Below are 11,277 nucleotides of genomic sequence, written 5' to 3' on the forward strand. Positions count from 1 at the left end.
ATGGCTAAATTATGTTCGTTGCTTTTAAAAAATGTAATAAGTTCAATAGCAGACGCAGTGTTTAATACTTCGTATGCTATAACATATTCCGAATGTTGTCTATAGTTTGATTTCTTAGTTCGTGTTTGTGTTGTTATCCTCCAGGAACGAATGGGTGATGAGTATGTGTGCATTCGTTCTATATGTTCCTGTAATAATAATATCCATGTATGCCTAATGCCTTGTTCAAATTTAAGTATGGTGTTACACAACTTTATGATGACAAGCACCTTGAAAAAGAAATTAGATCATGCATAAATGCAACCTGACAAATTAATCATAATACGAGTAATAAATACACATACTACTATCTAACATTCCCCTATTCTTGATGCTAAAATTGTTTCAATAGTCATAAGTTCACCTTCTCTAATTAGTAATCACTAAACGTCTTTAGCTATGTTGCAAGTATAATAACTGTATATACCTGAAGTATCATGATCGAAGATAACAGTAAGTGTATAAAGAGTATTACCTTACAGTATCGCCTCATTTAGCTTAAATCTTTCAACCAATCTGGCCGGAGGGATTTCTCCTGGGTGCCAAGCCCTTTCAGAAATTGATTGCCGCAACCCCTTATAAGAATAGAAATTGAGGAGAAAGACAGTTGTCACAACTCACAAATAACAAAGTCAAAAGTTTTATGTATTAATTCACATCAGCTTAAGCAGAAGGCAGGGATGCACACAAGTAGAAACAAAGATTCTTGCCTAGAATTTGCCACAAGAGCAAACTTCTCTGGCTTTTGACAGAAATTCTGAATTTGAACCTTTCCGAATTTTATACGACTAGTGATTTCACAAAAACAAAAGAATTGATACTATCTTCACAAAATGCTTTAATCAAATTGCCAAATTTTGGGTTGATGAGAGGGAAAATTTAATAATACTCTCAGGCAGCAAATACCTATACAAATATTTCAAAGCATGCTATGTCAGTCATCCACTTCAGCCATGATCTCTCTTTGCAGCTCTTCCAAATACTCCTTGAAAGCCCCTAAGAAGATCCTCACAGTCCCATCGTCCACCACCAAGATTTGACTATGCTCCTCAACCTTACCCACACACATAATCAACTGAGAATCATGACTAACAGGGACACCTCTGCCTGTAAATTCAACTAAGGCATTTCCCAGGGTGAGCGTAAATGTTCGGCATTTCCAAGGGATTGGTTGGTCTATCCTATGACAAAATTTGAGGCTTCAACATTGCTACTAAAGTATATACCACCTGTCCTTTTTGGCCCCCGGATAACTTTGCAATTGGGGTCAGATGGTTATAATTTGGGAGCCCAAACTTGACCAGTTTTGCCCTGAAGGCATCTTGTTTACTCATTCCCTCTTGATCTGCATCAAGACAAAGAACTGATGTTTCATTTATTGTCAAAAGATCTACCAAGTGCTGTTGATATCTTCCAACCCTTAGCTTTAAGCTCCTCCTAAGCTCCCCCTCCCTCCCCCCACCCAAAGTTGGAGACAGGTTCACAGCAAGAATATTAAGCAGAGTAAATTTCCCCGGACCCATTGAGCCCCACAATAGCAATACCAACCCCAACATGTGAAACTACAATAACACTTCTCTTCCATCAACATAAATACTCCACTAACCAAAAACAGCTAAGGTCTGAGTGATTGGAGGATTCATCCAGCGATAGTAGTGTAGGCTGCATCAAAAGTGCGCTAGCCAGTGAGATCCTCATTTTCCATCCACCAATAAATGACAAAGTAGGGCGGACCTGCACAAGTGCACAGTACATATCCTTGTAAACCTGAGACCATCAAACATCTAGGATGCCTGAGCTTCAGCAGCATCTGCCCCATTAGTGCCTCCTGTTTCGACTGCTCATTTTTAAAAATCTTTGCCAAATGCCAGTTAGACTAATGTCCAATAGTCTAGGAACTGTATTCAGTTGCTAGTTGGTATGATGAGAGACAAGTCAGACAACATCCAGCTCTTTCTCTCCCTCAAAACCATAATAACCATCGTTATCATCAGAGGAAGAAGAGCTACCCAATCAATGTAAGATGAAACTTAAGGAGCTGCTTTTGGCTTGGGCTTGTTGGAGGTAGATTCCATCTTCACATTATCAGATTTTGAGCCCTCATCAGTTTTTCCCATTTCAAAGATAACTTAGCAGCCAATAGCTGGAGGGAAGGGAAGAGAAAATAATGTCAAAAGATCAATAAATTGACATAATCTATCTAGCAGCAGACAGAAATAACAAAGCCACAAAGGTAATGACTTGAAAAAATCTTGTTAGTCAATCACAAACTGCAATGTTATGTAGGAATATAGAACATTCAGTTATCAAAAACTACTCCAAAGTTCCATTATTTATAGTATTGTTCTTTATCTTGTGGAGTTATTGTAGTTAGATTATTCCAAAGTGCCCATTATTTATAGTATCGTTCTTTATCTTGTTGTAGTTTCTTATGAACTTGGAATAGAGTGGTGGTTTTCTTCAAAGTGTCCATAATTTACAAGTGAAACTGTTTTCAAGATTTCCATCTAATATGCAGCATAGATATAACAGACAGGTGTAATCGGACACAATACATATTCAAGGGTTTCAGGAAATTGCAGCGTCAGCTGCTTCAAACATAAATGTTGTTAAAAAATCCCTCCAACTCAACCAAATGCTATGCCCTCGGCTTTCATCAAATAAAAACTCAATAATGTGCTTGATTTCAGATATTATCTACACTCTATAGCTTGACCAAGAGACAACAGAGAATAAATTGGTTCTCCTACTTTACACCTATGTCTTTTACCTGTTTTTAATCTATAATCTACATGCTAATTGACCTTTCTACCTTAATAGAGGGTAAGCGGCATCTGGTGAGAATGTGACTCGCTATAGGTTAACTCAACATGAATGTCACGCATTGTCATCAAGAACGATGCATTGGACTCCCAACAGAAATCAGGATAACTGCTCAAAAGAGTAACAAAATAACAACTGTAATTCATACTCCGTATGCTTGAAATCTTTCCCAGTCCAGTGACTAATCAAGCCATCTAACTTGATTTTATGTTCAGAATCCATAACAATAAAAAGTTATATTCAAACCATGAACTTGAAGTAACACTATTTTGGTGGCAGGAATTAACATTTTCAGCCCAAATAAACACAGCCTGAGAGTGCAATAATCTTTGATCCTGAGTCCTGACCAATATTAGTGAATAAGCCCAATATATATGAATCATAAGTCCTACCAATGTCAAAATTTTGACAATTCCATTGCCAATTAGTTCAGCATATGGCCTACATTAGCCATTACCCTTTCAATGAATGCAAAATCCACCCCATCAACAAAGAACGATAAAATGAAATTCGCTAAGGATTGATTGAAGAACCAGTTCCCCTATACTTGACAGCTACAAGCCTACAACCAAACTACACAACTACACTCATTGAAGTACACATCCCCCTAGTTAGGCTAAGCAACTTCTGATAACCCATCAAAAAAAATTAAAAATCTGATCAGGCAATATCAAGCCTCCACAATTAATCTAAATAGATCATCTAAGCCCACTTACTAGTCACTACACAATAATAAACAATCATGAAATTGGGTACACATATACTACCTCCGTTTTATATTATATGCAACATTACTAAAAATGGTTGCTACACGTGCAACAAATATTTTATTTCCCTTTTAAGTTGTCTTTTCTCTGTCTTCTCATCACATCCATTTTTTTATCTTTCTTTCGCCACTTAACACTCTCAAACAAATTTTGAGTGTCAAGACTTTTGTTGCGGAGGTAATATATATTTTGATACACTTGAAAAACATCAAAAGTGTTTCTTTGCCATTATATTATACAGATAATCAGTATTCCCTTCAAATTATACACTTGATCCATCATAATATGTAATTTGAGTGCTATTTCCAACAATTTTGCTCAAAAAAAAAACAATCATTATCAACAATCAAAAACACCAATTTGAATTATAATACAGTACAAGTAGTAATCACTATCAGAGCGAAAAATAATAATAAAACAAAATAAAAGTTGAAATTAAAAGTCCAAATTATACGGAGTAGTTGAAAAATATAAAAAGAGGGAGTAGAAAAGAGAAATAGTAATAGTGGTACCTTAAGAATTAGTGGTTGCCGCTTTATTTCGCTGACTGATGTTGTTGGCGGGTTGGGAGGATTGAGAAAGAGGGACGGTGGTTCTGCTAGTTGATTTGTCTCGGACTCAGGGTAAGGGTAAATTGTTAATGTTGTGGGATGAGAATTTACTGTGTACGGTAAATTGGCAAATACTTGTACGTTGTAGCTAACACGGCAATTTTGTAAAAGTACTAGTACTACTACCTCCGTTGGCCCGTTGCATATTATTGCAACAATAGGATAAGTTGCAAATAATATGTAACTAAGAAAATGATGTAATTGGGTTATACCATAAGAGATTATAGTTGTATGTGTTTTTAGTGGTATCAAAAACACTTCTAGAGTTCTAGTAGTGGTACTCACATTTAGGGCCGTACACCGGTCTAAAACTGGACTAGACATGACTCGACCTGAATAGACCGAGACTAGAGTCATTGATTTTTAAGGATTGGAAACTAGACTCAATCACCAGGTTCGGATCCGGTCCAACCCTGAAAAATCAGGCCCGGTCCAAGTTTGGACTCGTAAATACCTTATTATTGTTTTATTTCGTTTTTTTTTAATGAAAAACCTGTTGGATCTGTTTACCACCTGTTAAATAATAATGATAATAATAATAGCTTTACCGATTTTAAAATCAAACCTGAACATTTCCGATTTTACCCGAACCGAGCCTAAAACCCGGAATCATGGATTTTTAAGGATTGAGACCATACATGAATTTACCGGTTAGGTTCCGAGCTGATCCAAACAGGTCCAGTTCAGGTCGGTTTCAGGTTTGATCTAATTTGTGTACACCCCTACCCACATCAAGTACATTATAGTGATACGAAACATAATTTGGCCTAGTGGTAAAAGTTTATATATATGGTTGTGAGATCAAACATCAATAAAAACATCAATATGTCAAGCTTCTTCTTTTACGCTTAATTGGATAAGGAAGAATATATTCACTAAGAATCAAAGAAGACTTTTTAAAAAAGAGTTTAGGTTCCATTCCTAACGAGAGAAAGCTTTAGGAGCTGACACAAAACCTGTGAACTTTATTATGTAGGTTTTCGTTATGTAGAAGTACTATCTACGGTATATAATTTTGAAGAAATTATAAATTATCAACTAGACATCTCAATGACATAATCCGTGATAATCTACTACATATTTGGACAAGCATTTGTATGTTACTTAATGGTTCATAATAGATTGTGAAAGCATTTTAGCATGTTTCCACCAATTAACATAGACAATTAAGAACGACAATAGTTGAAATGTCTTTATCTAGTCACAATCAGTAGATTAATTAATATATTCTATGTACATTGCTACAAAATTTAATTTGTATTCCATCTAATTATTATAATTCTAAATTCCTTATTTTTCAATAATAATTTATGCAAGTCATCAAGTCAAGTGGGTGTGTACTCAGCTATAAGAAAGTAAGGTGATACATCGTACTATGATAAGGGGTCTAAGGGTTTTACCTAATTTAGCATCTTAACACTAATAAGATCTTATATTCAAATCCTACTAAAAATCCTTGTATTGCCTTATTCAGCTACCGAGCCAACCGATATAGAGTTGATTTATCTTTTTACTTAAAAAAAGTTTGATCTATAAGTTGAATGGGATTGCCTTGTGAGAAATAAGAAGTTCAAGGTTACAAATATATAAGACTATACAAATACTAGGTTAATTGGTACAGTATTAGGGACATTAATCAATACAAAGGACATCTTCATATTTACTGAACTGAACTGAACTGATTGGAGCTGAAGTAAAATGAGCTAAAATGAATATTTTATGAGAAAGGGAAATTAGGAGATGAAATGAAATGAAATTAAGTTCAATTAAAGAGGCCCAGATTTATAAATAACAACTTCAAGTGGATGTAGTCACATTCCATTCCCTTTTTAAAAATAATTCTTCATACAAATAAAACAAAATATATCCCTTATAAAACTAATAAAATATAATATATTTGACCAATTAGATCCACCAACTTGCCAAATAAATATGTTTTTGTATTTTTGTGGAAAAAAAGATTTCTTAAATCTAACCATTACACCTTCTATGGCCAAAGTCTCCACTAGTTAGGTGAAACCATCATTTTCAACATTGCAATAATGAAAATAAATACCAATAACAAATTAACAATAATAGCAAGGTAATAATAATATCTCGCTTATTTAATGAATAAAAATTGAAGTAATATCTTGTCAATATTTATGAATAAAATTAAAAGTAATATCTTAGCTAAGTGACAATGGAGTCAAGCATGCTCAATATGAAAACCACACGTGTAAAAAGAAAAAGCCACCGACAGTTAAACCTGTTGTTTAATTTCCCAGACTAAAAATTGACCACGTGGTCGTATTTTACTGGATTTGCCAACTTTTTAAATTTAATAATTTTTGTTTTTTTTATGAATATGTGGGTTTATAAAGTATACGTACCATACATTTATCTTTTTCCTAACTTTATGATTTTGGAAGGAGCCTTCTTCTTCCCGTTTCCAGAAACAAAAATAAATAAAAAGACTTTTTCTTCGTAAAGAAGGGATTATTCTTATTATTATTCAAGAAGATATATTAGAATTTCCGAATTTTTAGGGGATTGGTTTATCATAATTCGTAACGAATTATATTATTTTCATCGTTGGATAAATTAAATACCGAAAGAAAAAAGGGTGAAATATCGATATTACTCAAAGTACTGTACTATGGAGTGTTATTGGTTGGAGAAAAGAATCATCTATCCTGTTAAACGACTTTGCCGTGGTCTAGCTGCTCGTCTTGGTTTTCGCAAGCGTGGTAAGTAATACTCACTCCGTTTTTAAAAGTTTTTAATTTTTGTTTAGACGATGATTGTGTCACAAAAATGTAAAAAAAGTCGAAATTAGTTGATGGTAATTACTCAATTAGAAACTGTTTTGAATTTTTGATAGTAGATTAAGTACAACAAATTGCAGTTGTTTTGAGGAAATCATTGTTAAAACATTATAATTATATGCATGAGTTGATGGAAATTTGTTTATTATTGCGTTATTTGGTTTGTATTAGATTGATTTTAGATTTGAGTTTAAGAGGTATTACAAAACTGACTACCCTTAATTACTTTTGTTTTTATTGATTACATGGGCCGGTTTTACTTTTCTGGTTGTCCAACCGTTGGTAGTTAGTTGGTATTAACTACTACGAGTACTATTAAGAGATTATTAAGGAATAGTCATTTACATAAATAACATAATAGTATTAATTGATGATGATGATTTATGTAGTATGCAAATTTATTCGAGGGATAATGAACAAATTCATGTATTCCTGTATGAGATTGTCTCATAAATAATCTTATAGAGGACGGTATAGTCTTTAATTTGAAACTATATGACGAAATAATTTGTAAATAGTTAGAAATTTCAACTATTATTGTTGTTATTACTCCATAATGGAAAATTTTGAAGTCTAATCTAACCCTTTTTCACGTTATAATAAATAATTCATCCATACTCCGTATTACATATGGATTAATTTTTGTGGTTGTTCAACAGTTAGTTGGTACTAATGTAACTACTAGCACACGGGATATTTAGGACCGGTCACTATTATAATATAGATGAGTTGATTTATCGATCATGCTTTAAGCAGTTGGGTAGCCTAGAGCATGAAGCACGAGGAGTTGAGGACGATATTTCATGACATAGTGTTAATTTGTTAAATTGTTATGTTACGTGAAGACCTGTAACTAACGAACATACAGTTAGGGATGAGAGGTCGAGGAGGATAGTGTATAAGTCAAAAATAATTGTCGGACAAGTCAATAATATTGTCTATTAGATGATATGATAATGACGATTACAAGCATATAACTATAAACTAGTGTTTGATTTGCTGGCTTACGAGTTATGATGACTTAGATTCCTGTAAGCTGAAAGTTACATAATTAAGATCATGTAAGCATGTTGTTTTTCTTATTAGTCTGATGCGTTTAAGCTTTCAAGTTGATAGTACTTAATTGATGTTAAAGCAGCTAGGATATTATAAAGATGAAAACGACCCTTAACAACTTTGGTTGACTGTTAGTAATTCTATTTCTTTAATTGGGATGTTTAATTTGAGAAAGTTGAACAATAGCTTATGAATTTGGCTGCTATGACTTGAAAAAACAGGAATATTGATACTAAGTCAAGAAGTACAAGCTTGTGAATACGAAGATGTTCGAATCATGTGGGAGATGTTGAAGAAATCGGAGACTTCTCATGAAGTATCTCGCTCTCCTTCCCCTAAATGGCTCAAGAAAAAATCTATGAAAAACGCCTTAGCCTGGGCTAGATCAAACACTACATGCCTTAGCAACAAGTTTTGGTAGACGGCGATGTATTTATATATGCTGCAGCAGCTCTGAACTCTTCAGGACACAGTGTAGCTATTTCGGTACAAGTATACTGCTTGGCCATCAGCATTCAACATTTCCATGTAAATGAAAAATTGTCTGGACATGTATGATATAATTTGGCACCTAGAGACATTATACGTCGAGGATTGATGGATTTGATCTCTCAGAGAGCGGATAAAATGATCCTTTCTTCGGGGTACTCTAGTGAAATCAGTGGTATAAACTTGAATAAAAACTTGTGTTTAACCCGAAAATTGACATATTTTCCAAGACGCCCTTAAGAACAGATCATTTGTCCGGCCCTTGAGAGATCTTCAAGAGTTTCTCGCGATCCATCTAGTAATAATAATGTGTGCCACAAACAATTTGCATCGTGGATGATTTGGAAAAATCATAAGGGAGACTGATCATGTACTTTCATGGTGGTGTTTATTTGCTATTATATATGCTGTTATTTTGAGTTTATCCTGGTATTTTCTTGCGCTTGTTGTTTCACTTTCATCATAGCCCTGCTTGAGAAAATGAGAAGGATTTAAAACAGAGCGGTTTGGTGTTGTGAAATGAGTCTTCAGACGCGACCTTACTTGAACATGATCTGTTCTATAGGATCGTACCTCTGTATCCTTGAGTTCTAAGGAGACAGAAATGAGTCTTGACACTTCAGTCTTGTTTTCGCCTTGTTGGTGGTTATATTGCCCATCATAATGCAAACTAGTTAGGACTTAGGAGTTATGCACTCAGATTTAATAGGATGAAGGGTGAATTCTTCTCGAAAATTGGGTGGTTAATTTGTCAATTCCAATTTTGTGGATAGACATACAAATTGATGAAATACACAAACATAATCTGACTCTTAAATTGCACATAAATGCTTAAGAAGTTAAACATAATTTGCATTTATAAGTGGATGTTAACTAACTTTGTTGGTTCAAGTATTAAAGGGTGGTACTAAGATCAAATTATGTATACATCATTGTCCTTGTGACTCTATCCGCGCCGAGACATAATCATAAGAATTGAGATGTAGCCAAATATGTGTGAAATTCATCGTGCACTCTTGTATAACTAAGTTTATTTGTGTGACTCGTTTGTTATTTTAGAGGGCAGTAGATGAGCAAATAAGCTCACAAAATGGTTGATAAAACAAAAAAGTATATAGCAAATAACATTTCATTTGAAATGTAAGATATACTTCTATAAGCAATAAACTAATCTATACCATTTTACTAGCTCTTAAGCAATTTAAATGAATGTGAATACAATGAGGCAAATACAAGTAGATGATAATTGATACTTAAATTTATCGGCGTGAATAAAAATATAAACACTAATCGTAAATAGAAATGTCAAAATCTGGCCCAACTTAAAAGAAAAAAAAAAAAATTATATTTCGACTCGCTTTAACATGACTTAAGTTTAATGTAAAGCTGGCCCGACTTCACCGAATCCAACCCAAATACCCGAATTGACACTTGTACTCGTAATAGTTAATCTTATATTAATCTTGAACATAATCAAAACCCAAAAATACGAAGTTTACAATTATACAAGTATCATTGGCTAATACGATTATACGAGTGGGCAACAAATTAATTAGATATTGATTTACTCTACTAGTCTTATCTTACAAATGCCCTAGTAGAAGAAAAAGACCAAAACGGCGCGTTGGAGGGGTTAAGTTTGTTGGGTGTTGGGTCCAAAATCCAGCAAATAAAAACCCCCTTCTCATCTCCCTAAATTAACGGCATAATTTCTAGGGTTTATAGAGAGCTTTTGAAAGCGCCGGAAAAGTAACGAAAATGGGGCACTCTAACATTTGGAACGCTCACCCTAAGAACTACGGTCCTGGATCTCGCGCTTGGTATTCCATCTTTTTAACTCAGAATTTCAGATTAATCTGTTTTAATTTTTCTGGGTTTAATTTGTTTGTTTATTTTCATTCAAATTTTGGCAGCCGAGTTTGCGGGAATCCTCACGCAATCATTCGCAAGTATGGTTTGATGTGCTGCAGACAATGCTTCCGTAGCAATGCCAAGGAAATTGGTTTCATCAAGGTTATTTCTTTATTTGATTTATAAATTAGAATTAGTTTTTTATGCTATACACTTTTTTGCTAATTTTGCGGATTATTTGAGAGGGTTTCGTGGGTTTTATTATATGTATATGTGTTATTGTTTAATCTCCATTAATTTGTAGGCCTTAATGTGAATTAACTTGTCAATTCTCTCTGTTTTCATATATCCATTATGCATAAACTGTGCTAATTTCAAGTAATTTTGAGGTTAAAAATTTTACTTTAATTTTTGGGGGCTTAACTTTTATCTCGATTTTGTTACAAGTGAAGTGTTTAGATGTTGTAACATTGTAGACATATGGGTGTCCAGTATTTGACATGGGTTGTTGAGGTGAAGTGAAGAGTTCGGAGAATATAGTTTGAAATGAGCTTTTTAATGATGATATTGCACTTGGAGATATTGCAATGTCTTTTTAGGGGTTGGGAATTGGGAGTGTTATGTAACATCAATTTATAGCTGGTGCTCATTGACTGATTTTTAGGCTTTAGGATTAGGAAACTTAGTACGGAGTATGTTATATTGAAGTTTTTTGGCTTAACAGCACGGATTTCTGAACTGTTTTATCAGTATATTGGTTCTTGTTTGGGATGGTGAACTTGTCTTTGCAGCGGTTAGTTTGGAGTTTCTAATCAATGTATGGCTTTATTGTTG

General features: G+C 34.0%; 1 long non-coding RNA gene across 1 annotated transcript; it reads left to right on the forward strand.

Moving 5' to 3' along the window:
* Nucleotides 1-6,632: 6,632 nt before the first annotated feature.
* Nucleotides 6,633-9,016, forward strand: LOC145603961 (uncharacterized). Its single transcript, XR_014104916.1, has 3 exons — nt 6,633-6,779; nt 6,823-6,969; nt 8,325-9,016. It is a non-coding gene; the product is annotated as an uncharacterized LOC145603961 (long non-coding RNA).
* Nucleotides 9,017-11,277: the final 2,261 nt, after the last annotated feature.

This window comes from Chenopodium album, chromosome 2 (assembly GCF_948465745.1).
Source record: "Chenopodium album chromosome 2, dcCheAlbu1.1, whole genome shotgun sequence".
In the NCBI taxonomy this organism is placed as follows: Eukaryota; Viridiplantae; Streptophyta; class Magnoliopsida; order Caryophyllales; family Amaranthaceae; genus Chenopodium; species Chenopodium album.